This window comes from Lagenorhynchus albirostris, chromosome X (genome assembly GCF_949774975.1).
Source record: "Lagenorhynchus albirostris chromosome X, mLagAlb1.1, whole genome shotgun sequence".
NCBI lineage: Eukaryota > Metazoa > Chordata > Mammalia > Artiodactyla > Delphinidae > Lagenorhynchus > Lagenorhynchus albirostris.
This window is the reverse complement of record NC_083116.1, coordinates 3,833,454-3,839,371: the sequence shown is the minus strand read 5'-3', so window position 1 is coordinate 3,839,371 and position 5,918 is coordinate 3,833,454. Positions and strand designations below refer to the sequence as shown.

General features: G+C 54.0%; 1 pseudogene; it reads left to right on the top strand.

The window, feature by feature from the left end:
• Positions 1 to 748: 748 nt before the first annotated feature.
• On the top strand, positions 749 to 1,212 carry LOC132514028 (bublin coiled-coil protein-like; annotated as a pseudogene).
• The last annotated feature ends 4,706 nt before the right edge of the window (positions 1,213 to 5,918 follow it).

Sequence of the window (5,918 nt, the reverse complement as noted above, 5' to 3'; positions counted from 1 at the left end):
TCTGACCCTCCTGCCTCCCTCTTATAAGGACATTGGGCTCTCACGCAAATAATTCAGGATAGTTGTCCTATCGCGAGATCCTTATCATCTCTGCTAAGTTTCTTTTGCCAGGTAAGGTATGATATCCAAACGTTCCCAGAATTAGTATGTAGACATCTTTGAGAGTCATTATTCTGTCCACCCTACAAGGCTTCAATTGAGCAGCCCCTTTGGGGGGTTGAGGGGTTGAGGCCACCCAAGTAGGCCAGGTGAGAACACTCCAGACAGGGAGACCCAGCCTTACAGCACATGTTCACACACACACACACACACACACACACACACACACACACACACACACGCTCGTTGTCATTTTTTCCCAAACCATTGGAAAGTAAGTTGCTGATGTGACGCTCCATTACCCCTAAACACTTCAATGTGTATTTTCTAAAACCCAGGGCACTCTCCTATATAATCACAGTATACACATCCGAAGCGGTAATTAACATTTAACACTATTACCTGATCCATAGACCCCATTGAAATTTCTCTGATTGTCCAGTCTTCAATGTTTTTTGTAGCAAAGAACAAACGAACAAATAAAAACCTACTTGGGTCCCGGCCTCCCGGGTGCGTTCCGCCGTGGCGGTCCGCCCTTCCAGCCCCGAGTTCCATCCACCGCCTCCACCTTCTGCCCCGCGCCGGTTGTCAGCACGACTGTCGCCACCTTCCATCGTCACGCGGCCTTTGCGGCGGCGCCCGAGCCCGCATGGGCCCCACCGGGGACCTGGGCATGCCGGGGGAGGCGAGGCGGGCACAGAAGGCGAGGACGACGGCTTCGGGGAAGCAGGATACGCTGCCATCAACTCCATGTTGGACCAGATCAACTCTTGTCTGGATGACCTAGAGGAGAAGGACGAGCACCTCCACGCCCGCCTCCAGGAGCTGCTTGAATCCAACCGGCAGACGCACCTTGAGTTCCAGCAAGAGCTTGGGGAGGCCTCCCGTGATGCAATCCCCTCGGCTCTGGGAGCCCCCAGCCAGGCCCCAACCCTGCCTCACTGGGCCAGGCTCTGGCCTGAGTGCTCACCACCTGGCTTAGATACCTTCTCAGGGGCTGGCCTACAGATCTCCTGGGGGGTGGTCTGCTGCCTAGGCCACCCTTCTGCTACTTCCCTTGGCATGCCGGGGCCCACCCCTCCTCCAGGCATCCTCTCCTGGGGCCAGGTGTAGGCCAGCGACCCACCCACCTTGCCTGCCCGCCCAACTCCTGGACGCTCCCCACGCTGCCCAGGCCTTGAGTGTCCACATTAAATGGGTCTCCAACAACAACAACAAAAAAAACCCCACCTTGGCCACCAACAATAACAACCTCCGACAAAAAACCCTTTCCTTTCCCCTTTCCTTTCTGGTCTAAGATCCAATCCTCAACCGAATGTTGTATTTAGTTGACATTCTCTTTAGTCTCCTTCAATCTGGAATACTTTCTCCGTCTTTCCTTGTTTTTTATGACCTTGACCACTTTTGGAGAGCACAGGCCAGTTATTTTGTAGATTGTCTCTCCATTTGGGTTTGGTTGATGTCTCCTCAGGAACATCTGAGGAATGATGAGTCCTCAGGACATCATATCAGGAGGTATAGGATCTTGGTTTGTCCCATTACTGAAAAAATTAACTTTGATCGCTTGATTAACGTGTTGTTTGCCAGGTTTTTCCACTGTACGCTGAATTAGCAAGGATTTTATATTTATTAATTTATAAGTAATTAATAAGTATTGGGGGAAATACTTTGAGATTATTAGATATCTGTTCCTCATTAAACTTTCACCCACTGGTTTTAGCCTCCATTCATAATTCTTGCCTGAAGAATCAATTATTATTATCATGGTTGTCAAGTGAGGTTTTCCCAATTCCATCATTCTTTCTACATTTATTAATTGGCATTCTACTATAGAAAAGGCTTTCCGTCCTCTCCCACTTGTTTTCTTGTTTCTTTATATCAGTATGGGCTCGGGAAATCCTATTTTATTCAACAGATAATATCATTCATTACTATCATTTTGACACTCATATTGTCCCACACTTGGTCCATGGGAGCCCCTTCAAACTGGCTTCTGCATCCTTTCAACCTGTCCCCATCATTCTTTGAGTCCATCCTTACACTCTTGACAATACAAGATGTTCTAGGCTCATCCGGCAACTTTCCTGCCACCAGGGAGTCAACAATTTCTCTAACTCTGGTTCATTTAAAATTATTTAGAAGCCAAGATCTAGGGGCTAGGTGTGCTCGTTGTTACTGGGATGTCATGGTGTCTAGGCCCTCTCAACGGACAGAGCAAGGAAATATATGTGTCTATAATCGCACACGTGCACGCACACACACACATCTACACCCATATCTCTGTATCTCAAACTGGGAATACACACCAATTCCTGCCTTTCGAATCCAACAACCCAGAGTTTATTCTTGCCTCCACTTTTCCATATTTGCGTTTCCCTTTTCCAATAATGAAAAACCTGGACCTTATTATTCTCAACATATTAACTTGTTCACTCAGTTCCCCCATATGACACTAATCTCCTGGTCACAAAGGCCGTCTCAGCTGTGGTCCACTGGGCCTGCCAGCTGGACCTGCTGAGGCCCTGTCCCGGCCCTGCCCAACGCCGCTGGACCTGACCCCAACGTGCTGTGGAACTTTGACCCCCTCTCTTCTCTCCCTTCATCTCACCCAGGCAACAGGAGTGGCAGGTAGAAATCTGTGCCTCTTCCAAACAATGTGTGGGGCTAGAGCTTAGGGAAAGGCTGGGGCATGAGAGATGTGAGTTAGCGCTTCTCAGACTGGGCCTCACAGAGTCCCCAGGGCGGCTGCTGACTGCGAGGGAGGGCTGGACAGCTCCGGAGGAGTGAGGAAAAGTGTGAGCTGGAGGGAGGAGATCAAATGTGTATTGTCTTTGGAGGCTCTGGCAGTCCTGGGAAAGCGTGAGGGGAGGGGGCAAGTGGATGGGAGAGAGGAATAAGACAGAAGGCAGAGAGACCAGTTAGAAGTTTGCTGCAAGAGGCCAGGGAGAGGGAATGGAAGTAGAAACTAAGGTAGTGGCCATGGCAGAGAGGAACAAACAAGAGGAATGGCCAAGTTCAGGGAAACCCTTTCCTTTCTGTGGCACTTAGAGGCCAACCTGAACGGTGAGGCCTCAGTCAGAGACTGGGACTGAGAGGGGGCGCTGTGGGGAGGGGAAGGGCAGAGGGACGGAAAAGGAAGGCCTCTTTTCATTTGGAGACGACAGCCGGACTTCAAAGTGAAGCCTCTGCACCAGGCAGTTGAGGATACAGAGCGCAGAAGAGGCACTCTACCGGGGACAGCTCATCAAGGCCATGGGAAGGGGCGAACTCTTTGAGGGCCAGAGAGTGTGAGGCCCAAGGTCAAGGCCTGCACTTTGGGGCGGTGGGAGCACGGGGCAGACAAAGAAGAGCCCGGGGAGGGAAGGAGGGGGGACAGGAGAGAGCGTGACACGCCCTGAACAGCAACTTGCCCAGGCTGAGCCAGATCCCCGTTTGGAGCCCGGACCCGCCATCCCCGAGAGAGGAGGCTGTCTCAGCCACCCTGGGCCTCTAGAGTGGCCCTTGTCCTTTCATCCAGTGGACATTCCAATCCCCCCGCCCCCCGGGAGATCATCCGTATGGGCCCCATTCAACCCCGTGGGTTCTGCAGTCTTTGCGCGCCCTCTCCTCGTGCAGGTGACCACGATGGGCAGGAGGCTCTGAGGACTCAGGTGTTCTTGAAGAGTCGCGTGTAAATCCAGTCTCAGTGTCAGCGCCTTCGCTCTCCGTCCATCTCCTGTCCCTTTGTTGAGAGAAAGTGGCACCGAGACTTCTCTTCTCACCCACTCCTTGTCCTGTGTAAAGCCACCAGCCCACCTCTAACTCCTCTGCTGCCTCCACCCTCCTGGGAAGGTCCAAAACTCTCTAAGAGGTCACGTTCCCAGGGGATCATGACAGCAGGGGCTGGAGCCAGAGTGGAGGGCGAGGCCCCCAGGGCCCGGTTCTCCCGCTGCTGCGTGCGCAGAGCTTCTCCCCGTCCTTGCCAGGAGCAAGCAGGTGCCACCCCCCCACCCCAGCCAGCAGCGAGGGACCCCCCTCCACAGAGCTCACAGGCCGCCTTAGGCCGTGTTGGATGCGTCCAGCTTCTCACAAGCGTGTGCATTATAGACTGTCAGCAGTCAGTGATTATTTGTTGCTGACTTCCAAAGCCATGTCATATCCCACTTAGCGACTTGGGGAGGTCGATTCATTGATGGGCAGGCGCGGAGCTCAGGGCGATCGCAGGCCTGGAGAGAGGAGCAGGGAAGGGCCCGGCAGGCAGCCAGACCGGCTCAAGGCGCCTGCCCCGAAGCTGAAGCCGGTGGTAATTAACATCCCTTCAATTCCAGCCACGGTTCCGCTGCTGCCCCTGGTGACAGGCCCAGGGCAGGTGCTACGGGAATCCAAGGTGAGGTGGCAGCTCCGGTGCTGACCTGCTCAGCACTGCTGGGCCCGGGGCCAGGGGGCACGAGACCCCGGGGCCCAAAGCCCACAGGCCCGCTGGGACTGGGGCGCTCTGCTGGGGGCTGGGGGCTCTGTACCTCCGGCGCCTCCCTCCCTCCCCCAACCCTTTCCGGCACTTACACTCAGACACTCTCACACCACTCATGGCCAACACCAGCCCTCCCAGAGCCATGCTCAGACCTTCTCACACTCACACACAGATGCCCTCACGTACACACACGCTCACATGCTCATACACATATGTCCTGTCACACACCCTGGAGCTGCCACACACACACACACGCTCACACAGGCTCAGGCAAACTCTCACTCACATACATGTCTGCACTTACACACATCCACATCCATGTCCCTTCACACAGCCACACCCTCAGGCTCACACACTCTCACACAAGCACACACCCATCCACCTTCCCACTCCCTCCTTCCAGGTCTCGGTCCCTACACTGTCACTTGTGGCAGTTGACAATGCAGAAACACACTGCTTTGACCAAGCCTCGAGAGCCCCCTGCCAGGTGACAGGAAACACAGCACATGCATTCATTCATTCAGTCAGTCTGTCTGTCACACACTCCTAAACATTGATTGAGCACCTACTGAGAACCCAGATGCCAAGAATACGTGCACCCTTGAAGAAGACACAGTCCCAGGCTGGCAGAGCTCACGGTCTAATGGAAAGGCACACATCCACATGCCACTTTCTGGTGGAAAGTGGATGGCAGTGTGGCCCAAGGGCTGCTGGGACAGCTGCTCTGTGGGCACATCAAGGAAAGGGCCCTCCCTGACCAGGGTGACCGCGTAACAGAAGTCCCTGCTTGCTCTGTGCTTGGGGGATGGGGGAGGCATACGTGCAAATAAACGAGCTCTGTGGTCAGCAGACTTGGGGGCATGGCAGCATCCCCTAGAGGGCTTGTTACAGCACAGATTCCTGGGCCCCAGCCTAGAGTTTCAGAGTCTGTAGGTCTGGGCTGGGGCCTGAGCACATGCATTTCTTACACGTTCCCCGGTGATGCTGACGCCACTGGTCTGGGGATCACACTGGAGAACAGCTGCACCAGCTCAGGCCCTGCCGTGGACATCTGTGTGTGGGGGGGGGCAGGGCAGGAGCACATCTGGCTTAGGGGAGCAATGGGCTCTGCCAGGAAAGGCTCATCATTATACAAAGACAACTATACTCGTTTCCTAGTGCTACTGGAACAGATCACGACAAACTGAGTGGCTTTAAATAATACAGATATATTGCCTTATCATTCGGGATGCTGGAAGCCTGACAAGGGTCTCACTGGGCTAAGATCAAGGTGTCAGTAGAGCCGTGTTCCTTCTGGAGGCTCTAGGGGGGAATCCGTTCCCCCCCTTTCCAGCTTGTAGAGGCCACCTGAATTCCTTGGGTCGTGACC